This window comes from Apodemus sylvaticus, chromosome 11, assembly GCF_947179515.1.
Source record: "Apodemus sylvaticus chromosome 11, mApoSyl1.1, whole genome shotgun sequence".
Taxonomy (NCBI): domain Eukaryota; kingdom Metazoa; phylum Chordata; class Mammalia; order Rodentia; family Muridae; genus Apodemus; species Apodemus sylvaticus.
Window position 1 is genome coordinate 95695725 of NC_067482.1, and position 24671 is coordinate 95720395.

Below are 24671 nucleotides of genomic sequence, written 5' to 3' on the forward strand. Positions count from 1 at the left end.
TGACCCTCTTAAAGCTGTAAGCAATTAGTATACAAGTTGCCTTGGTCATGCTGTGTCTTCACAGCATTAGGACAGTGACTAGAACTGTGGGTAATAACATAGGCACGTCAGTATGGCCGGTGCTTCCTGAAGTTCATCTTTGCCTCTTTCCACATGTTCGCCTCATTCCTTACAGCAGACCAGTTCCTTCTGTGTGTGGAGACATGGCCACCAGCAGCCTGCCCTGTAGCTCTGTCACTCAGACGTCCCATGTGCCAAGTTGAAAAATGATGGGCAAGGGACCTGAGAGCAATGTGGGCGAATGCCCATTCCTTGTTAGTCATTCGCCAAGGGCTAGGGCAGTGGTGCCCAGCCTGTGGGTCGTGACCCCTTGGCGAGTTGCAGATCAGATATCCTGCATGTGAGATATTTACATTATCATTCATAACAACAGCATTACCATTATGATGTCACCACACAGAAGCTTATTAAAGGGTCTCAGCAGTAGGAAGGCTGAGACCACTGGGCTGCGGAGATGTCAGAGTTTTGTTGAACCATGGCAATATGTGTTTGCAACCATTTGTCTATTAAGTGAGGGGTGATCCCCTCGATAAGAAGTGGGGGCTGGAAGGAAGTCTCCCTCCATGTATATTAGAACAGCTTGGTAGGCCCTGCTGCCTTTCAGATGTCTAAACAGAGACTATAGTAAATCGTACATTTTGCATTGGGGTCTGTACTTTGAAAAATTCTGGGCTAGACATTAAGAGTAGAAATTAGTTCATGTTCAGCTGGTATCTTGCGGGCATTTCTGAGTTGAAGAAATGACTGTTCTGAAGAGATGCTAGCTTGTCAGAGCGTGGTGTGTGACACAGTTGTCCTTCTGAGTTTCTATAGTGGATGTGACAGCCCCTTTCCTACTGAGGAATATTATGAAGTTACCCTTTAAGCTTTTTTGTTTTAGATTTCATTTTTACGTTTATGGGCATTTTGTCTGCATGTATGTGTATGCACCATGTCTATACTTGGCACCCATAGAGGAGGCCAGAAGAGGCCGTCTAGCTCCCTGGAACTGGGGTTACAGACACTTGTGAGTCACCATGTGGGTGCTGGGAGCCGAGTCCCAGTCCTGTGTAAGAGCAGCAAGTATTCTCTCCATCCTTCCCCCCACAACAAGTGTCCTGCTCCCCTCCCACTTACTGAGAAGCAGAGGTCACACACACACACACACACACACACACACACACACGCACACGCACACGCACACGCACACGCGCGCACGCACGCCTGCTCTCTGTTACTGCACAGCTTTCTTGAAATGGCAGTAAGAATGATAGCCACCCTGTCTGAGCACAGCTGTGCTGCGGGAAGATGACTGGGTCTGCAGCTTATCTTCTGTGGAAGCATTTGGAGCCACAGCCTTCCATCTAGCTCTTTAGCTGCACTGACAGACTGAAGTGCAAGCTTGGCAGTCGTGACCGTAGGAACGGAGGATGCAGGGAGGGGGGAGGCGGACGGGGAAGGGAGGATGGGGAGAGTGCAGGAGGAGAGGTAGTCTCTTGCTGCTCAGTCTGAGTCCATGGATCTAACTGAAGCATTTAGACTGTCTGGATAATACAGTCAGGAGGAGGGAAAGGTTTTCCGAGCAAAACACAGCAAGTAATTGCTCAGAACAGGAAAGATTGATAAATGTGACCAGTATTAATTAAGTTTTATTCATTGAAAAACAGATTGGGGATAGTATTTAGTACCCATATAATAAGCAGCTTGCAGTTCAGAATATGTAAAGAACTGCAGGTGGGTGTGTCCTTTCCACATGTGGAGAAGGCCGACATGTTCTGCTGGGTGACCCTGTGTTCAGCCTCTCTCGCCCTCTTGTTTCATACTTAAGATCTGTTACTCAGGGCCTCGAAGAACTTAGACGTGAATTCGATCTGCTACCTACCGTCTTAACAAATAAAAAGTTAAATATTTTTCCATTAAAAAATTGTGAGTCTAAGGATGTAGCTTGCAGAAAGGCTTGTTCAGCATGGATTCCATGCCTGTTATGGAAAAACCAACTAAAATACCATCACCAAGAAAACAAGGTGTTGATGCAAGCAGTGTTGGCCTGGCTTGGTGTGTCCAGCCCGGGGAGGGGGCGTTGAGCACGTCAGGCGCACTGCCACAGAGCCACGTCCCAAATGACACGGGCTTTTGTAGTGTTGTTTTTTATAGGAAATAACTGAACTTCACCAAGGCAGAAATAGTAATGGATAGGAAAGCAATCATATCTTCCCTCCACCTCCCCCATTCCCCACGCTGCCTCATGATAGGATCTTACTATCCAGGTAGCCTTGGCTAGCCTGGAACTCAGAGATTCACCTGCCTTTGCCTCTGCGTGCTGTACTTAAGTGTGTGCCACCCACCATTGCTGTGAGAATCAATGCTGTTTTTCTATGGCAGACTTGTTTAACATGTCCTTCATAGAGCACACCTAGATAATCACACCCACTTTTCTATTCAGGCAGTTCTTTGGGTTGAACTACAAGATGAAAATGGATATACACGGGTACGGAGTTGGAAAAGGAGGAGGAATATTTAAATAACCTTTTCAGGTAATTATGGGCGTTCTTTTATACTCAGTTAAAACTTGAAAGGTTGGTGTAGCTTAAGACCTGAAACCAGTCCCTGAAGTCTTAATTATTTATTATATTAGGTGTGGCTTCTCTTGAATATTGAATAGGGTTTTACTTATGAATAACTAGGGGATATCATCCATTCATTGATTATTTGGGGAATACTGATTTCCTGAGTTATGCAAGGTTTCCCACAGCTGACATTTTTTTTCATTACACAGCATTAAAAAGTCACAATGTTGACTTCCCCACTGAGGTGTCATGCTCTGCTCAGGGTGGCAAATACTAATTGCCCCAAATTCTCACTTGCACTTGCAGGCCTGAATTGAATCGCTGTCACTCAAATTATCTGCCTTCTTTCCACGCCCAACTAACCGCCGTGTGTATGGCTGTTGTCTGGCGAGCAGAAATGGCCCATGCTTGCCGAAGGCCATGTGTGGGAGATTTTCAGGCCTGTGGGCCTTGCCCGACTCCGCTGCTTGCTGTGTGCGCTCCTGATTACCACACAGAACAGTCAGGATTTGTGCTTGAAGGGAGGACTAATACATAACCCTTGTCCTTACCTGGGCAGTTGGCAGGCACTGGCATGGACGTACCGATCGATGTGCTAGTGTGGTTCTTTGGCCTTTGCTGGTGTGACGCCCCAGCCCTTTCACCTACTCAAATTTCCAACATAGAAAGAGTAATACGTCAGAATTATGATCACAGTCTTGACCGTGTCCCCCTTGAAAGAGACCAGGAGCCACCAGGGTCGGCCTCACCCCCAGGGCGCTGCTTTGAGAACTACTGCCCAAGAACCTGCACAGCTGCTGTGCCTGGGGTCCCAGCAGACTAGGGTGGGGGGCATGCAGGATTGCATACCTGCTGGAGGGCACATCTTAGGGTCCTGGTGATACTCTGTGGTTATTTTCATGGAAGAAACATGATTTAGAATAGGCAAACTATAAAAGAATTTTATTCATTTTTAAAAATTTTCTCGCTGTGTTCTTTGGTGAAGACTACCCACACAAACTAAACAGTGAGCTCTAGGACACGCGTGGCTCCTCACACGCGTGGCTCCCCGCCCAGCGCCTTGCCTAGCTTGCAGCTACGCTGGGATAATTCTTGAATACATGTGCTCTTGCACCCAAACTGTGAGCTGCCACAAAGGAGGACAGGACACTCGTCTTTTTTTCTCTTTCTCTCTCTCTTTTTTCTTTCTTTTCTTTTTTTCAAGGCAGGGTTTCTCTTTGTAGCCTCAGCTACCCTAGAACTCACTTTGTAGACCAGGCTGGCCTTGAACTCACAGAGATCCCCTTACCTCTGCCTCCTCAGTACTGAGAGGATATGGTTGGGAGCTCAGGAGCAGGTGAAGTTCACAGCTTTCCTCTCAGATCAACTCAACAATGGAGAGACGGAAAGCCTTTGTCCTCATACCTTGGTGTGTGCTGAAGGCCCGGTCAGCAGCTTCAAAATCAGTGTAGTCCCTCTTTATTATATAGCACAGGGTGACCTTGAATTCACGACAATCCTCCTGCCTTAGCCTTCAAAGTACTAGTATTACAGATATAAGGCACTACACTCATTTTTGTTTTGTTTTAAAATTAAGAATTGCTTTTGTTAGGGGTTGGAAAGCTGGCTGCATGGGAAACGTGTAAGCCATGAGGACCCAAGTTCAGATCCCCAGCCTGGCCTAGCGGGGACTATTTGGAGTATTTGAAATTTTAGCCCCGGGAAGGCAGACACAGGTGGGTGGATCCCTGGACTTAGTATCTAACCATTGTAGCCAAACTGAGTTCCAGATTTAGTGGGGGACTCCAGGTCCCGTGGAAGCAGAAGGCCCCGGGGTGCTTGACTTGGTCAGAGTGCCTGACACCAGCTCTGGCCTCCACAGCCATGCAGGCGGCTGGAAGCGCCCATGGGTAGGTAGCATTTGAGGCTGCTACAGGCCCTGTATTCCACACCCAGCGTCAAGATGGCTTTCGGTCAGTGCTCTCCTTATCAACCCCAGCCATGATCTTCTTTGTCAGGATAGGATCTTAGTTTGAGTGTTAGACAAGTTAAATACGACGGAAATGTAACTGAGTCTGCTTGTCCTAATGCCTTTCCATAGGACAGCCTCTAATTATACGCGGCCCCTTCTTGCAAATGGCCTGGCTCTCACCCCCAGTTCCCCTTCCGGCCAGGCCCTGGGCTGCAGCTGCAGAGGCCACTGTGGTGCTCACAGGGAATCAGAGCGGGTGTGGGGGAAGGGAGGCAGCTTTGGTGAAATAGTTACTGGGGAGTGGACTCAGGAGAGGACTGTGTTCTAACACAGTGCAGTCCTGCCCTCTTGCTCGGTGCTAGAGTGTTGTCTGTGTTCCGTCCTTGTCACATGCTGACTGACACGCATAACTGAACAGAGTGACATCACATGCTCACTGACACGCATAACTGAACAGAGTGACATCACATGCCGACTGACACATAACTGAACAGAGTGACATCACATGCTGACTGACACGCATAACTGAACAGAGTGACATCACATGCTCACTGACACGCATAACTGAACAGAGTGACATCACATGCCGACTGACACATAACTGAACAGAGTGACATCACATGCTGACTGACACGCATAACTGAACAGAGTGACATCACATGCTCACTGACACGCATAACTGAACAGAGTGACATCACATGCCGACTGACACATAACTGAACAGAGTGACATCACATGCTGACTGACACGCATAACTGAACAGTGACATCACATGCCAACTGACATGCATAACTGAACAGTGACATCACATGCCAACTGACACGCATAACTGAACAGAGTGACATCACATGCCGACTGACACGCATAACTGAACAGAGTGACATCATATGCCGACTGACACGCATAACTGAACAGAGTGACATCACATGCCAACTGACACGCATAACTGAACAGAGTGACATCATATGCCGACTGACACGCATAACTGAACAGAGTGACATCACATGCCAACTGACACGCATAACTGAACAGAGTGACATCACATGCCAACTGACACGCATAACTGAACAGAGTGACATCACATGCCAACTGACATGCATAACTGAACAGAGTGACATCACATGCCAACTGACACCCATAACTGAACTTAGTGACATCACATGCCAACTGACACGCATAACTGAACAGAGTGACATCACATGCCAACTGACACCCATAACTGAACTGAGTGATGTCACATGCTAACTGATCCACATAACTGAACTGAGTGACATCACATGCTAACTGACCCACATAATGGAATTGAGTGATGTCACATGCCAATTGACATGCATAACTGAACTGAGTGATGTCACACGCTAACTGACACCCATAACTGAACTTAGTGACATCACACGCTAACTGACACCCATAACTGAACTGAGTGATGTCACACGCTAACTGACACCCATAACTGAACTTAGTGATGTCACACACTAACTGACACCCATAACTGAACTGAGTAATGTCACATGTTAACTGACACCCATAACTGAACTGATGTCACACGCTAACTGACACCCATAACTGAACTGAGTAATGTCACATGTTAACTGACCCACATAACGGAACTGAGTGACATCACATGCTAATTGACATGCATAACTGAATTGAGTGACAAGTTTGGAGCAATAAAGCTTTGCTTTTTTTGTTGTTGTTGGGTTTTGTTTTTATTTTTGAGGCAAGGTCCTGCTGTGCTGCCTAGGTTGGCCTCTAACTCCAAACAAGACCTTTGGCCTCAGCTTTCTAGGTGCTGAAATTATAAGCATATACACTACAGTGTGCAGCCTAACACAAGGCTTTAACTCACAGCAAAGAGGTTATATCATCGAACACGAGACAGAGGTGGGGATTTACATATCACTTTCTAGCTCTGTGACCTTCAGGTTGCTTTAACTTCCAAATTAAGTCTTGTTTACAACTACAAATAGGAATTGTTGTACCTACCTCTCAGAATTACTGTTCAGTTTATATCATCCTATGCTGAGGATGAAGAGAACAGCCACTATGTAGATGAGAGCTCTTAGGATATTGCAAACCAAGAGACAGTGAATTACTGATCTGTGCAGTGTAGCTCATTCTTCGACAGTACTTTGTTTCAAGAATCCATCAAGTCTGTTCCCTGGAGCACCTGGCATGCGTTAGGCCGAAGGTGCTGGGGGAAGGGCAGGTGGAGGTGGGGAGCACAGGAGATCTAGAGTGTCACACAGAACTGGGAAATGAGGGCAGGGCATTGTAAGGGTGGGGGGTAGATGGTTTGCCTGCGATGAGTCCTATGCTCGTGTGGCTGGGACCAGAACTACTAATGAGCTCCGTGTGTGCACACTGGCTGCACATTTAATCAACCAGAGAAATTAAACTTAAAACAAATCGCCATGTTTGGACCCACCTAATTCTCTCCTCCTAGGCGTTGTCCTCTTCCTCCATGATAGGACCCCACAGAGCAGACACGCCTTGAACTCAATGAGTAGCCAACAGGCCTTTAACTTGATTCATTTGTTTCCCAAGTGAATTTCTATTGGTGAGGTCCAGCAGCAGTGATATTATTGAACAGTCAGGGCTGGGAACCTTCCGAAATCTGTGTGGGCTGGAGGAGGCCTGTTGTGAAGGTCAGCAGAGACTTTGCCTGTTCTGATTTCAACACATAGAGAACTCCACTCCCACTGCCGTCCCCATTCCTCATGTATGTGGTTTACCTTCCCAATAACTTTGAGGAATACAGGAGAGATGCTATTGTTAAAGCTTTTAAAGTAAAGATATTTAATCACAAGTGGCTGTAAGATATCCAAGGTGCCAAGCAGGCCAACTAGACATTTTAAAGAATGCCAGTACAGAACATGTAGTTATGCCAGCAGGGAAGATCTTTTGAAGCACATCTCCATTGAACTGGATTTCTTTAGTGCAGTATACCTACAGTTTCAGCCCTGGAAAGCCTAAGGTCAGCCTGGGCTATATATCTTGTCTTGAAACAGCAAAGCAAAACAGAGGACCCAGCAATGGTACATAATGCCCTTAATGTCTGCATTCTGGAGGCAGAGACAAGTGAATCTCCGTGAGTTCATGACCAGCTTGGCCTACATAGTGAGTTCAAGACTAGCTGGGACTACCTAGTGAGACCCTGCCTCAGATGGCGTCTAAGGCTGCAGAGATGAGAAGGGCGAGGAGGGGACGTGGTAGAGAAAGCCTTCACAATGGAACACAATACAAGCAATTGGTTCTAGGTGCTGTTGAGTAGAGAGAGTCTACATTTAAAGGGGTTAACCAGAACAGGTGCGCCAGGTACAGGAAGCCTTGAGGCTTGTGCTAAGGAATTTGACAAGTCAGTGCAGATGTAGAAGAGGATGATGGTGAGGGAGTCAGAGGAAGTGCCTTTCTGCAGAGGATTTCTGCAGGTAGCAGGCTTCTGTGTACATCCTTTCCCTGAAGAGAAGAGGCCATGTGAGAGTAGGGTGGGGTGGAGTGTGGGGGCCACAACGTGTGGACCTCAGACAGTGTGTGCGGCGGGGGCTGTGAACAGTTCACTGAGGGTGACGTGGGGTGGTGAGCCTCGGGCAGTGGCATTGGGGTGATGTGTGGATTGCGGGGTGAGAGTAGGTGTTGTGCCATAGGACGGAGAGCTCATTCTCCCATCTCCCTACGCTTCATGTCACTATGCTACTGTGCAAGGTTTATGCTGGCCAGATTCTATCCATTTGGAGTGTGTGTGTGGGGGGGGGGGGGGAGAGGGAGAGAGATAGATGCAAAAAGAAAAAGTGTTAAGATAGGTGCTGCCATTGCAGTCACTTGTAACTCCTGATTCCTCCCAGTCTGAATTTTTCTTTTACATCTATCTTCCCATTGTCAGACGTTCTTTTTGTGATAGCCCAGATGAAAAGAACCCTTTGGGAGAGTGTGAACAGTTCTGTTTAGGAGCACAGAGCATGCTTTATGTGTAAGTTGGAAGAATTTTTGTCATGAGCCCATGCATGCAGTGGCCGGGGCACCACAGGTGAGAGGCGTGTGGGTGTGCGTTGCCTGGCTGGCCCTGGCTCCAGCGGTGGGAAGGCACAGTGATTGACGCGACTCCCAGTCAGCGTAAGGCTAAGGACAAGAAGAGCCGGTAGTGCTGCCCTGCACGTGACACCAATTAGACAGAACCCGACAGTAGAGTCTGTGACGGACGAGATCAGGGTGGGAAGGTGGCTTTCCCCGGGAGATTGAAAAGTCCATATGGTGACGGTGAAGGCTGTGAGGACACTGACGAGGCTGCCGGCCCCTTAACCACCGAGTGTTTGCTGTTCGCCTTCTCCATACAGGTGTCTTTTTTTTTTATGTAGATACACACTCTTGGATAAACACATTAAGCTCAACACTTAATGGCTATCTACCTAGAAACTATGAAGTTTTCTTATTTTGCTAAAATTATGATTTATTTTTAAAATCTTAATTGACAAAGTATTATGACCTTGATTTAGCTTCTTTTTTTTTCATGACTAGGGAATGAACCTGTGGCCTCTATTACTAACCTATAGCCATAGTCCTTAAATTTAGCATCTTCAAAAGTGTATCCACATTCATAATGTTGTTGTTGTTGTTGTTGTTTTGGATTTGATTTTTTTTTTTTTTGAGACAGGGTTTCTCTGTATAGCCCTGGTTGTCCTGGAACTTACTCTATAGACCAGGCTGGTCTCGAACTCAGAAATCCACCTGCCTCTGCCTCCCAAGTACTGGGATTACAGGCGTGCGCCACCACTGGCCCGGCTACATTCATAATTTAAATTAAAAATCAGTTCATTAATTTGTAACAAAGTAAGATTACAAATGATGGTTAACATTATGATGTTTATAAAACTGTATATATATTTTCCTCTTTGTTCTTCAACATTTCTAGGTTTATATCACTATTTTTAAAGCTCTAAGTCTGTGTAAAATTGCAAGTTTTCTTTTCTTCACAATATGTGATATGTTGGCTCAGTCATACTTACATATTTAGCATGTTTGGAAATCCATAATTGGATGTGGTAGCTTATGCTTACAATTGCCGCAGCTGGGAGGTCGAGGCAGAAGAACTGCCACAAATTCAAGGTCAGGCTGGGTACAGAGTGAGAGCTTGCTCCTAGGAAAGAGAAAAAGGAGGGGAAGGATGGACAGACAGAAGGGTGGACGGAAGGACGAAGCAGCCCGGTTTTAGTTTAGCTGTCATTGTCGACCTGAAACATGCAAGTGCAGTTTTGTCTGTAAGCTGCAAGCTATTTTAGGTGGATCTTTTCCCAAGGATTTGTTTTCCGCATGTTCAGTGTATAACGCGGAGAGCCTGGAATGAGCTGCATGGCTTAGCGTAGCTCCCTGGCTTTCTGTCTCCTCCAGCCTGACTGTCCCTCACGCCCAGGTTTTCTTTCCCACACAACACACTCCCTGATGGCCTGCCTTCCTGCCTCTTGCGTTCTGCATGGGTTGGGTATACACTTTCCTCTTTGGTGTCTAGAACACCAGTGGAACATGTCTTTGCAGTCCTGAAACCAGCACAAGATGTGCTGTGAGCTTCTGCCTCACCCTGATTTACCTGGTTAGCACCTCACCCTCTTTTAAAGCTAGCCAGTTGAAGCCCACTAGTGAGGGCGGTGAGCTGCAGCCCTAGAGAGGCTCTGCACCACAGCTAAGTGCCTTCAGCTTGCGGAGGCCTCTTGGTGGGTGGGCTTCTGCCCAGGAGGTGCAGTTGTACCTGCAGCAGTCCTGGCTCAGGGTAGGTGGAAGGCAGTGTTAGTGAGGTGGAGTAATCACAGTGTTGCGGGCTTCGTGCTCTGGCAGGCGGAAGCTGGAGTCGCCTCCTCATTCAAGACCATCTCCAAGTTGCTGGATTCTTTAGCCTTGATCTACAAATAGGCATGATAATAGGGCTACCTTATTAATAATATAAGACCTAGAATGTCAGCGCATTGCTATATAACAGTACAAAATTACAGCAAATGTTTATTTAGTATGTATTGTGTTTAACGCCACAGCCCATCTGTCCTGTGAACTGTACCACTGATAGTATTTCCCAGAGGGAAAAAACCTAAGACACAGGGAAGTTAAGTGACTTGTCAAGGTCACACAGCTAAAGGGTGGGGATCTGGGGCTCAGTCTTCAGACTGCAGAGCCCTCTTTCACTTGCCTACTGTGTGACTTGTTATTCCACTGTTAGCTGCCTACTGTGTGGTTTCTCATTATGGCATTGTACCATGTTGTTATTGACTAGATGGATCCATCATTATCTACCTTGTTAGCACATTTAGGACTGTGGACAACTCTTCATATTCCCTACAGCACCTAACAAGTACTTCCTGCCTCTAAGATGTCCAGCAAATAGTGCTTGGCTGAGCATAACGGACCTGGCCACCTCTGACATCTGGACGGGAGTAATCTGCGGCCTTACCTCAGTGAGCAGCTCTCCTCTGGCAGACCATCTCCAGCCTCATTTGGCAGGTCTTTGTTTTGCCCTCTTAGCTGCCTTCAAGAGCCTTGTCTTACAGAGAAGTCTTTGTTTTTGAGGAGATATGGGACTTGGTAAGGACTCTGGAGGTACGAGATATCTAAGGAGCTCTGACGGGAAGAGGCCAGGCTGAGGAAGAGCTGGCCTTTATCCCTGTTGCCCGTACTGTGTGGCTGGGCTGTCAAGGAACCCCGAGGCTGGGGGCATCATCTCGTGAGAGACTGATGCTGGTTTCAAGCCCCCATCTTCTCCAGCACCTGCTTCCTTGGCAGGTGTGTGGGGAGAGAGAGAGAGAGAGAGACAGAGACAGACAGAGAGAGAGAGAGAGAGAGAGAGAGAGAGAGAGAGAGAATACCCTCATCTTCTCCTTTTGTCTTACTACACTGACTTCTCTGGATTTTTACACCCATTTCCTGTAAGTTCACTTAGTATTCTTCAAAGGGGAAAAAAATAGGTCTGCAGCCATCCTGTGTAACTCACAATCTTAAAATTGAGATATTTAATCAGAATTATTCTTCCTGAGTAACCTGAAATCTTGTGTTATAGTGATAATTGTTTTGGTTTGATATTAACATTTTGAGTGTTGTTTCTTACAGTACTTCTTTACTAGCACTTCATTATATGCTCATTACATGTAGTGGTTTGAGTGAGAATGTCCTCTGTAGGCTCTTATGTTTGAATGCTTGGTCCCCAGTTAGCAGAACTATTTGGGAAGGATTAGGAGGTGTGGCCTTGTTGGAGGAGGTGTGGCCTTGTTGGAGGAGGTGTGGCCTTGTTGGAGGAGGTGTAGCACCAGAGGTGGGCTTTGAAGTTTCAGAAGCCCATGCTGGGCCCAGAGTCTCTCTGTGTCTCTGCCTTTGGACTCTGAGCTACTGCTCCAGCACTATGCCTGTTGGCTTCCTTCCCACGATGACTGTGGACAAACCCTTAAAACTGTAAGCAAGTCCCCAGCTATATGAATTCTTTAGTAAGTAAATTACCTTGGTCATGTTGTCTCTTCACAGCTGCAAGACAACTAAAACATTACAGGAAGTTAAAAATGCAGAAGAATTTGTTAAAAAGAATAAAAACTAGGCTTTATTTTGCTACTTGGTGATAGTCACTTTCAACATCTTGATAAATGTGCTTCTTGTGTTTATGTAGTAAGCACATTCACAAAGTTAGACACCAACCATACATACTTCATCTCAGTGTTACTCCACTGTAAGGATTACAAATATTCTTGATTGGTTTAAGAAGGAGAATGGAGGTAGACAGTATGTACTGAGCTGACGGTCACCACTACTGTTTATTGTAACACATTCCTTAGGACCTACACAGCCTTTTACCCAAACTTCATTTTGGATTCTGTATCAGGCAAAAGAATAACTGGAAGAAACAAATCTGGGTGTGGGAGGGTCCGAGGTGGTCTCCTCTGTGATGTCAGGCGCTGGCTGTCACCCTGTCGTTCGAGGACTGCTACTGAAAACAAAGCTGGCTTTGGGCTGTGCATCGCTGCATGTGGCACTTGATTCTGATGCCTTGCTTTTCCATATGCCTTGCCAAATTGGCTTCCTGACCACGACCTTGGAGTTCAGCATCCCCTCTTCCCTCCACCCGTTTCCTGCCTCACTCTTGATCATTGGGATTTTTTTTCCACTTGAATCCCAGGGCAGTTATGTGGTAGCCAGAGCTGCAGTCCGGAGAGCCCACCCTGGTCTCCTGAAATTCTTTTTGGAAAAGTACATACATTTAAGGGGTCTGGGTCCTGTAACTGTAACATGACACCACCAGGCAGTTTAAACTTGTCTTTCTGTTTTTGTACAGCAGATGTTGGAGGAGGAAACTTTTTTCCCCATTAATCCTGGCACCAGCTTTGCCCATAAAGATCATTTTCAACTCTTACCTGATACATATAATTTTGCCATCTTGTCCAGCCCCGACCTCTCTCCCCTGGGGGCTGGAGTTCTGAATTTCTGTGTACTTTGAAGACATCTTTAAGAAGTGTGGTTTGTCACTTTAAGCCCAGATTCTCTTAAATGGACCTCATTGTGCTATGTTCAAACCTGCTTTGGCTGCTTGGCTTTCTTTCTTTCTTTCTTTTTTTTTTTTTTTTTTTTTTTTTTTTTTTTTATTTCCTGTGGAACCTGATCCTTCTGTCTCCTAGAGTACTAGCTGTTAGCACAGGCAGAACACAGCAGAGTGGTCGGATGCGGCCTAAGCTCACAGTTGGGTAGTTTCCTGTAAATTATTAAGGATCACTTCGAAAACATGATTTTAAAAGTCCTAGTCAATTAAAATTTAAATTACCTTAGAAGGGCATCTTAGCAATAATCCTGTGGGATGCATCAAAAAAAAAAAACTTTTGCTAAAGGGGTAATATATAGAAAAAATGTTTTTTAAATGGAACCCTGTACACATAATAAATGGTCTATAGATTAATGCAAGTCCAGTAAAAGTAGCAGTGGAATTCTTTAAAAAGGTGTTTGTGAATGTGTGCATGTATGTGTGTGTGTTGTGTGTGTGTGTGTGACAGATGTGTAGGTATAAGTGTGGCATAGCATCGATGTGGGCAGAGAACAATTGTGGAGTTAGTTTTCTTCCAGTGTGGGTTTCTTGGCTAGGTCAATGAAAAGGAGAGTGTATTCTGCCTTGGACACACTGAACTTAAAATATTAATAATGTCTCAAAGGAGACATAGAGTTAGGCATTAGGATTTGTAATTCTCCCCCTTTTTTTAATATTTATTTTTTTTATTTGGTTTTTTTCGAGACAGGGTTTCTCTGTGTAGCCTTGGCTGACCTGGAACTCACTCTGTAGACCAAGCTGGCTTTGACCTCAGAAATTCACCTGCCTCTGCCTCCCAAGTGCTGGGATTAAAGGCGTGTGCCACCACTGCCCAGTAGGGTTTGTAATTCTCGAGGTCATTAAAGGTCTAGGTGGAGATATACGTACAAGCCATCAGTACCAAGTCCACTGTTGGTGTTTTGGGAGTTACATAGGAAGAGTATTTTAAGAGTCTTTTAGGTGACACAGTACAGAAGTCATCCCAAGGAACAGGAGTAATACCTCCAAGAGGCTGAGAAGCAGAGAACCTTATGGTGGTCAATTTAAGAAGTTTGGCTAGGTACAGTAAGTTCATGCATTAAAATCCCATGATTCAGGATTGAAAGACTGGGCCCAGTCTGGGCATTAGAGAGCTTCCCTGTTTCAAAAGCAAGCATCATCCTACCACCCAGCGACCCCTGCCCATAAAAAGCTAAGACCAAAACTAACAAAACACCCAAGGAAATCCTTCTCTCACAAAAGAGGTGAGGGAGACAGGCCCCAGGGTTCTTGAAGGGTAAAGCAGGAGCCTTATCTGGGCAGGGTGTGCAGGAAGTGAGTATGTCGGTTTCTTGGTCAGGTTGGGAGTTAAGAGTGTGATGGCTTCTATTTTCTTTGTTGAATCAGAGAAAAAGAATTAAAATTATTCGGGGGATGGGCAAGGGAAGGAGTGTATTCTGCCTTGGACACACTGAATAATGTGTGTCCATGGCTTTCGGAGGACAGTTTGTGGAGTCGGTTTTCCTGCAACTTTATGTGGATTTTAGGGATCCAACTCAGGTCATCAGGCTCAGGTGGCAGGTGCTTTATTTGATAAGTTATCTTGCTTGCCCCAGAAGAAAGGACTTCTATTGTAAATAAGGGACAGGATCTGGGGAAGGTGGAAGACTTAGCGCGCGTCCTATCCTAGCAGCATTATTTGTAGACACGGGGTTTCAACTCCAGAGAGCAACATTGACATGAGCCAAAGTTCTGATGCCGAGGCTTGAGCTCAAGATTAGGTGGAGACTTAGGGTCGCTCGAGGCCTCGGATTAGCTGCTCAGGAGAAGATGAGCACCTGGCAGCCTCAGCTGGCCAAGTGAGGTTGTCGAAGAGAAATACCCAGTAAGGATGAAGTCACAGCAACCAAGAGGCGAGGTTCACAGGAGAGGGATGAGTTCCCCGGAAGCTGATGCTGCCGACCCTGGCTGTGCATCAGAACCACCTGCAGCACATGCCACACTCCCCTTCAATAGCTGTGACACTGGACCCTGAGAGCGGCCAGCCCCGGGGTCCCTCACACTGTGAGCTTCACATTTGTAGTACTGGAGGAGGAGGGACAGGCACAGCCTGGAGAGCTGTTTGGGAGAGCACAGTTTCAGTCAGTCAGTAGGACTGGCTCACTGGAGTTTGTAGCAGCAGAGGCGGGGCACGGGGCACAGACGGGCTTGTGAAAGTAAAGGGGACAGTTGGCGCCAGGCGCTCTCCAGTCTCCTCACAGCGACTTGCTGTCAGCCATAGCATTGTGTAGTTATCTGGTTTTACTGCTCTGCTGTGAGGTAACATACAGTGCTCACACATGCAGTGGGGTGGTCCCTAAAGCAGGTATACAGGTTTTCGAGTTATCATAGGAGGCAAGAGCGGCATTTGGTCAAAATTGCTCTTCAAATCTCTTCGGGAGGCGAGTGGTGGGACTCACAGCATCTTGGCAGCAGCGAGGCAAAGCAGTTGGTTTTTGTGTGGTCACATCAGTGGGGAAAATGTGATTCTATACTAAAAAGCCTTCCTCAGCTTAATTAAACATTGTCAATCTTGACAAATACTCCAGACACTGAGGGAGAGTACTGAGTACTGGAATCAGTTTCTTCTTGACAGTGCTACCTAAATGGTAATTTCCAGCTTTCTTTTGTAATTTGAGCATATATAATTGAATTTGGGAGTTAAAACCATGATAGTGCAGCATTCACTGTATTTGTATTTTTGGTATGTGCATATGTGTGTATGTGTGTGCGCACACACCTGCGATATATAGTGTGTATATTTTGACAGATCTGTCATGTAGCCCAGGTTAGCTTCTACCTTGCTATATACCCAAAGATAACTTTGAGTTTCTGTTCTTTGTGCCTCTGCCTCATGACTACTGGAATAGGCATGTGCCATAACATCTGGGGTTGTTGGTATGTTTTGTTTGCACAAGCTTATTGAAGTGTAGTCATTAAGAGCCCAGTCTTTGAAACATAACAGAGCATACCTCTAACTTGAGCATTTGTCAGGCTGAGGCAGGAGCATGCACCAAGTTTAAGTCCAGCCTAGGGTATACATATATACTGGTTTGCATGTCAGCTGAGCTGTCTCTGTTAATTTTGATTATCAGTCAATCTGATTGTATTGAGAAATGCTTAGCACCTTATTGAGGCATACTCTGAATGTGTCTGGAGAGCTTCCCTGACAGAGATCTGTCCTGACGGGGTGGGTGGAACTCCCGTGGGCTGGGGACCTCCACTGAGTGAAAAGAGAATGAGTCTCTCTCCATAATGTCTTCATCTGGCCCATCCTCTCACCATGGCTTCCCTCTTAAACCCAGAGCCAAGCTAAGTTCTTCCCCTCTTGTTACTGCAATGAGAAATAGCTAATACTAGACACGACACTGTGGGGCCAGCATGAGTGCCGCTCTGTTGGCTTGTGTTAAGCACTGTCTGTTCCTCTGTTTGTCCATCCTATAAGTCAGAATGAAGGTAATATGTAGTGCCTCAGTGTACAGCTCTGGACACGGCTCTCGTTGTAGTGATGGTCTGTGCTGCCTGGTGAGCAGAGTGTGGTGTCAGACTGCGGGGCCAGAGTTTTATTACAGTGGCTTGTGGCCTTTCCAGGCAAGCACTGTAGGAAGGGTGCTGGCCAAGACTAGATGCTTGTGCTGAAAGGGCGGGGGTGGAGCTGTGACTTTAAAAAGATTGAATGCGTCTAAGAGTGATCACCCCTAAAACTCAGAACAAACAACACACTTATCAGGGCACAAATCCATCTCAGATCAAGGCAAATGATAAGTAATTAAAGTAGTAGATTCTTACTCCATGGATTGTTTCAACCCCAAAAGATGGTGTTCTGTGTGTTAAAGGCAGACTTTTCTTGGTGATGTGAATGATGACTTCCTAGGTCTTAGGTGTGGGGCCAGGCAGGCAGGAGAGGGTCTATTTACAGGTGTGTCCCTGTTGAAGGGGGAAAAAAAGTAGTTGCTTCTGATAGAGGGAAACCAGTGGATCAGCAGTGGGAACATTTTCAGTCCTAGGTGCTTCCTCTTTATCATACTGCTGAGGTGAGTATCCAGCTAAACAGATAGATGCCTTGGTGCTGTGAGCAGACACTGACCAAGCCCGGCTGCACATGCCCTGAGCAGAAGGCAGGAAGGGAGGCGGGCGGCCCTCTGAGCTTTGCCTGCTAGCAAGCGCCTTCCTTCGGAGTGCTCAGCTGCCTTAGCTTGCTGTGCACAGTTGAGAGCAAGATAAGGCAGGCTGCTTCTAGCTGCTGTGGGAGATAATCTAGGCCTAGCCTCTAAAGCGAACAGGAGACTTTATGTTATCTTAGCATTTGGACACAGGCTCTGCAGGGTAGAAATCATGGTCCTCTTGGATCTGTGTGAGAATTGCAAAGGTGTAAAGTCTGGGTTCTGCTTCTCGTGTTTATGCCTTTACTATCATGTGAATAATTAAACCTGTTTTAGCCAACTCCATATTAAATTTTACGCCTTTGGAAAGTGCACTGATTCTCTGTGTGTGCCTGTGCATGTGTGTATTTTGTTATTCACATGCTTACACACGAAAGCCAAGCCATTAAAGTGTATCCCTACAGACCTACTAGCAAAATGTTGATTTAAACAACAGCTAACCTAACCAGCTTCAAAACTCCCTTCTCCCCTAGGATATACACAGAAAGAAATTCTGACTGAGCTCAGTCAGTGCTTCCGTCTGTCGAGACTGATCCTGGCTTTGCTAACTCTTCCTGTCATCAGGGCCTTTTTCTGATGCCACAGACCATCTTTTTCCATTGCAGAATGGTTTTAGACCATTGGCTATATTTTATTCAGCAAGCCATATGGGCAGGTATTTGAGCTGTTTCTCTTTCATTCGTTATAAGCAACAATTCTGGACAGAGCACACACACTTCTGTCTTTACATGTGTTTCCATTTTTCTCCACAGGATAAATTTGTAGGTGTGGGCTTCATAACTCTAGCAAAATGTATGTTAGAATGTTTTCTAATGTCTGTTTGCTCCAGGAGCTGTCCTGGCACATACTTCTATTAACAATGCATGAGATGGTCTGCTCTGTCTCAGCTATCAGTGTCACCTTTCCTGACTTGACTAACTCATTATTTTAGTAACTTTCTGAATCCTCTGTGCTGGACGATGGAGGCTCAATGACAAACAATTCAGATATCCCTTCCCTTCCCTTCCCTTCCCTTCCCTTCCCTTCCCTTCCCTTCCCTTCTTCCCTTCTTCCCTTCCTTCTTCCCTTCCATTTTCTTTCTTTCTTTCTTTTCTTTTTTCTTTCCTTTTCTTCTTTCTTTCCTTCTTTTTTGTTTGTTTTAACCTTGCCAGGATTTATTTTGAAAAGCTACAGTCATTCTACATTTGTTTGCTTACTGTTAAATCTTGTAAGATGAGATAACTCAGCAGGGAAAGGTGCTTACAATCAAGGCTGACAACCTAAGTTCAACTTCTAGGACCCAAAGAGCAAAAAGAGAACCCATACTTGTGAGACTTGTCCTCACCCCTCCCTCCACACACCATGACATGTACACCCTGCCCCCCAACACATGCTGTGGCATGTTACCCTGCTCCCAACACACGCCATGGCATGTACACCTGGCCCCCAACACACATCGTGGCATGTATACCCCTGGCCCCACACATACTGTGGCATGTATACCTCCTGTCCCCCAACACACATAGGAAGCAAAATAGAGACTGCACAGATGGTTCAGCAGTTAAACATAGTAGCTGTCTTTGTAGAGGGTTGAAGTTCAATTCCCAGCATGCACATGGCAGCACACAAACATCTGTAACTCCAGCTCCAGGGAATTTGATGCCCTCTTCTGGTCTCCAAGATCACTAGGCCCACGTACACAGACATACAAACAAACAAAATCCTCAAACACATAAAGTAAAATAAATTAAAAACAAAATTTAAAAGCTTCATTTATTTTTTATTAAGGACTGTACCCTTTATGTATTTATTGACTAGTAGCCTTATGAATTGCATATTCATCATTTTCATTTTATTATTCTTTATTGGTTGTTTACATAGTCATGTCTGTCTTTCTCTGTCGTAAGACAGTTTGTATCCCTTGGACTAACCAGGCTTTTTGATTGCAAAACTAGAAACTGACAGTGGCCTACTTAAGTCAGAATTGGTGTCAGACTCTCCAGCATTGCTAAGGAGGCTGGAAATGAAGAATCCAGGAAACTGTGGGCCTGCACCAAAGGAGGACTAAGCAGGCACAGGCCCTGAATCTGCTGCTGCTCAAATAGTAGCTGAGGTCAACGTGTGGCCTCACATTTCCTCAGTGTGTGCCCTGTGGTACCTTTCTGCTGTGGTAGCCAACCCGCCAGAACCAAGCTTCATCCTCTTAACACTCCATGTAGCTAATGGGTCTCCACACACACACCTCGGTGTTGAGTCTCTTGGCTGATTTGGGGCCATGGGAGCATCAGGGATCCAGTCACTATGGCACAGGCATGAAATGCTTTGATTGGTCAGGCTAGGGTCATGTGGCCCTCCCTGGTGTTGAGAATGGAATCAGTTGGATTAAAAAGAGGGCCAGGACTTTGACAGTGGAGAACTCTTCCTGGAGAAAGGGATCAGGGGCAGCTAGAGCGGTTGGCTGTTCTCTGTGGAGTGCTTTGATGTTTGCAGTATTGATTCTGTACTCCACTATGCACAGTGCTACTTTATAACCATGATTGATTCAGAAAATTAAAATGTGTCCATTAAATCTGTCTTTTTCTTACTAGACACCAGTCACTAGGAGGAAGGATACTAAATAAGACTACAGGAAAGCCTATCTTAAAAAAAAAAAAAATCAATATCAACCAATCAGTCAATAAAATGCCAATAAGCATTATCTCACTCTCTGTGATCAATTATAATAAATGAGCCAGTTGTAGTGGCCAACACCAGTAGGATATGCTGAAGATGCAAAGTCAGAGGATCAGCGGTTTGAGCCCAGCCTGGGCTATAATAAATGAAAGTAAGTTGTCTTTTATTTACACAGGGAACATGGATTCTTAATATTCAAGATTCATATATGGCAAAGATGTCTATCTTACTAAAATCCTGTATATGTGTGATATCTGATACAGGCCTGGTTAGAGGTCTAGATAGTAACATTTACCAGCCACACCAAAAATACAACACTCAAAACAAAACAAAAGAAGACCATGTCAATCATGTCTATGCTGGAGCTAGTCCCGCAGGCACTGGAAGCCATTCCCCTGTCTCAGCCACCACTCGCCCCACATCTTTTCTCCCTTGAATGTCAGTAGTGTCCTGTAACAATCAGAGAAACTTGGAGAAAACAATCTGGATATTAGTGTGTCTCCCTGTGGGAAAATGCTGTGACTACTACCTGAGAGTTTAAGGGTGAATATTTACATAACAATGTAACTATTCTTTGGGAGGGAATAGTTCAAATGGCCTTTGTGCAGTGTAGCATATTCATAGACAGTTACATTTAAACAACAAACAGCAACAAAAAGCAAGCTGAGCAGCCAGTTCCTTGCCAAACTTGGATTAGGGCGTGTGTGTTTATTTATTTGTTTAGTTATAAGAACCAGGATCTAACCCTGAGCTTTGGTTGGTAATAAGGCAAGAGCTTTGCACAGAGCTGTGGCCCCACATCTCAGTTTCTTTTGATAGCTGCAGCTGTGGGGATGGCTGTGGTCGAAGCTTATCGGGGAGAAAAGGCTGACTGACCAGAGGTAGGCTGTGGTCGGCTGGCCAGGGTTTTCCCAGTGTCTGAGGTTCCTTGAAGATACTGTGAAGATGTCTTTTGTGTGTGTGTCAGAAACTGCCAATGGCTCTGAGTGCCTAGGTCCCTAGTCTCTGCCTTCTGAACTGCAGGAATCCCCTAGAATTAACCCTTTCCCAAGCAGCCTGCAAGGGTTGATTGGCACTTTCTCTCCTATCATTTTGGCACTTTGCAATTGAATGATTTATACAAAGGCTTTATCCCTTGGGCCAATATATATTTGTTGTCTAAGTACAGAGTTTAACAGTGAATAATTTTATGACAGACCACATTTGGCAAGCCTAGTTATTCAGGGAGTTAAAAAAAAAAACATGGAGGGACTTTTTAGTCATCCACTCTCTGTTCTTAGTCATCTCTTCCTTTTATGGTACTTGTTAGCAAGTATCGCTCACCCTTCTAGAATGTTCAACACTGTAACCTCCTTGGCCATACAGGATCATTACAGGATACTCAGTGTCCACTTGTGAAACTTCATCGAATGTGGTATATTAACCCATCAAGCTCTTATATTCACTGAAAGTGTTCTCTGATGTTCCTGCCTTTCAGGGTGTCACCATTTCTCTCCTCTTGTACCTTGTCATTGGTCACATACAGAATTAGTAACAAGAGAAGTGAAAGTCAGTATGAATGGAAGTTTTGTTTTAGTGCATAGGAAAAGGGACTTTTCGCCCATTCTAGGCGATGGGAAGTATTATATACATTTAGCCACCTGACTCTGGTGGTCTGGTAGATTGAGTGTGACATAGGTGCAACCGACCTTCCTGAGGACCAGTCAACCTCAGTGTTCGCCAGCACCTGCTCCGGTCCCCCTGTCACTCCCCCGTCAGAGCTGCTCCAAGGTGTGCTCCTGGAAGGGTGCACTGGAAGCATTTCTTGTCACCTTTTCTAAAAATTTGATAAATATTCTTTTTTGTTTGTTTGTTTTGTTTTGTTTTTTGGATTTGGGTCCCCCCCCCCCCCCCACACACACACAGGGTTTCTCTGTGTAGTCCTTGGCTGTCCTGGAACTCACTCTGTAGACCAGGCTGGCCTCGAACTCAGAAATCCGCCTGCCTCTGCCTCCCAAGTGCTGGGATTACAGGCACGTGCCACCACCGCCCGGCTAATAAGTATCATTCTTACTTCTGACCCTTCTGAGTTTTCCTCAAACCAAACCATTTCTCTAAACTATCCACCATTTTCATAAATTTTAAGACTGAGTGTTTGAAAGTTAATGCAGTTACCAGAAAGTTACCAGGGCTTGCAAACAGCTCTAAAGGTAAGGATTAATTGAGGTAGGAAAACAAGGATTTTGGTTGATGAGTCAGTTAGCTGGTAGGTCCTCCTCCAGACCTCCAGCAGGGAGTGTGTTGCCAAATAGTCTTGGGAAGGTGTGGCAGGCCATGACTCAGCCTGGCCCAGCCCACTCCTCTCTCCCCTTGGTCCTGCCTCTCTCTCCTCCCCACATTACCTGAGGTCATCTAATTGGACCTACTTTAGCCTCCCTCCTTCTCCTCCCCCTCTCTTCATATCCAGTCCCCTGAACTCTTGGGGTGCAGGCAGGTAGGTCCTGGCCCCTCTAGTCCTCAGCTGTCTTACCCAGCCATTTGTCTACTAAATCTACTGTGTGGTTCCATTTTCTTCTTGTGCCATGGTGTGGAGAAGTTTGGAACTTCCAGTCTGCAAGCATCCTCAAAGGGCTGCGTCAGTACTGCCTCCCAAGCGCACTTACCGTTCCACTTGCATCAGAAAGTCTAAACATGCCTGGCCATCTCATCCTGGTCTCAGAGGTCGCTCCTCTGCCTCTCCCTGCTCCTGCCCTGTGAGGTTGATACAGTCTCAACGTTATTTCTTCCTTGGCCTCACTAGGCACAATCATCTAGGTTTCCTTTGTTAAGAGCACTGACTGCTCTTCTAGAAGTCCCGAGTTCAATTTCCAGCAACCACATGGTGGCTCACAGCCATCTGTAATGAGGTCTGGTGCCCTCTTCTAGTGTGTGTCTGAAGAAAATGCCAGCATACTCACATACATGAAATAAATAAATCCTAAAAAAAAAAGGACTCAGTTTTTATATTTGTAAAATGAACACAGTAACGTTCTCTGATTCCAGAGGATATCACTACAAAGATTAAGTAAGCGGTAAGGGTATTTAGTGCTCCATAAGTGTTATCATATAATGATTTATTTGTTCTTAATCCTTAAGAAATAAATTCTTGCTGTGTGCCTCTTATTGAGTCAGAAACTCTTTGAGTCTTACTTTAAAATGTCATATTCATTCTTGTGCATATCTGTGGCGGGGTTTGGTACTTTCTTAGTATTTTGGTAGGTGTTCTTAGAGGGCTTCCTGTATGCCAGTATTGTAGGGAGCACGTTAGAGGTCCTCCTGCATGTATGCCTGTGTTGTAGGGAGCACGCTAGAGGTCCTCCTGCATGTATGCCTGTGTTGTAGGGAGCACTCTAGAGGTCTTTCTGTACCAGATACAGCACCAAGAACTTGATTAGTGGCGCTGCCCTCAGAGACCCTCACGGTGCTTCTATGATTGAAGGACGATTGTGTCTATCAATTGACAGGAGACCAAGGCACGGAGAAGCTACGCACCTTCTCTCTGGTCCCAGAGCCAGTGAAAAGAGGAACTGAGATTGATCTCGGCACTTAACCACCACGCTACCAGGCTACCTTCTACTGCGTGCTTATGAACCGTGTTAGAGTAAATGAAATGCAGGGAGAGAGGCCTGAGAGAGTGCTGACTTGTGGGACGGAATCTAACTGAAAAGATGTGGGTAAGAAGTAAATGGTCAAGCCAGGAATGTGCACGCCCTTTAACACTCTTGAGGCTGAGACAGGTGGATCTCTGTGAGTTCACAATCATACTGGTCTACAAAGCAAGTTGCAAGCCAGCTAGGGATACTTGGTGAAACACTGTCGCAGAACAACAATGACGACAACAACAACAATGACAACAACAACAAAAAAAGATAAACAACAAAAAGTCAAAACACCCACGTCATCAAGAAATAGAATAAGCTGGGAGGCAGAGGCAGGCAGATTTCTCAGTTCGAGGCCAGCCTGGTCTACAGAGTGAGTTCCAGGACAGCCAGGGCTACACAGACAAACCCTGTCTTGAAAAAACCAAATTCAAAAAAAAGAAATAGAATAAGAAGAAACACTCTAACTACAACACCAGGATAATCCTTGTCAATAGACAAGGGTGGTGGCTGGTCCTTTGCAGGTGTTTCTTGAATTGGAACGCTGCTGAGATTAGTTTAATACTGAAATTAAAATTATATTTTAGGAGTTAGACAAAAACACTTTTACAGAAGATCCACGCGTAAGTCCCAGCACCCACAGCAGGCAGCTTACAACCACTGGGGAGCCCAGCTTCAGGATACCTGACTGCCTTGGGTACCAGCACATATCTGTACACACAGACACATAATTAAACATACATGTTTACAAATATTTAAAATTTTATTATCACACACATGCTAACATGTCTTGGTATGTTCATGGAGGACACCGTTGTAGAGTCATCTCTTTCTCTCTCTCTCTCTCTCTCTCTCTCTCTCTCTCTCTCTCTCTCTCTCTCTCTCTCTCTCTCTCTGTCTCTCCCCTTACATGGGCTCCAGGAATCAAGTCATCAGGTGTAGGTGGCAAGTGCCTTTACCTGCTAAAACATTTTCACTGGCCCCAAAATGTCTTACAATGATTTTTTTTCAATTGCTATAGAGTAAATAACTTAGATAACTAGAAAGACAGGCAGAAATATATGAAGGAACTGTTTGCTATGCCGGAGAGCAAGCAGCATGGACCCTAATGTCTGACCGAGGATGTCT

At 45.5% G+C, this 24671-nt stretch overlaps 1 protein-coding gene across 1 annotated transcript in view; it reads left to right on the forward strand.

Annotated features, from left to right (window-relative positions):
• Nucleotides 1–24671, forward strand: part of Sertad2 (SERTA domain containing 2) — a 108226-nt gene that overhangs the window by 23619 nt on the left and 59936 nt on the right. The window lies entirely within an intron of this gene.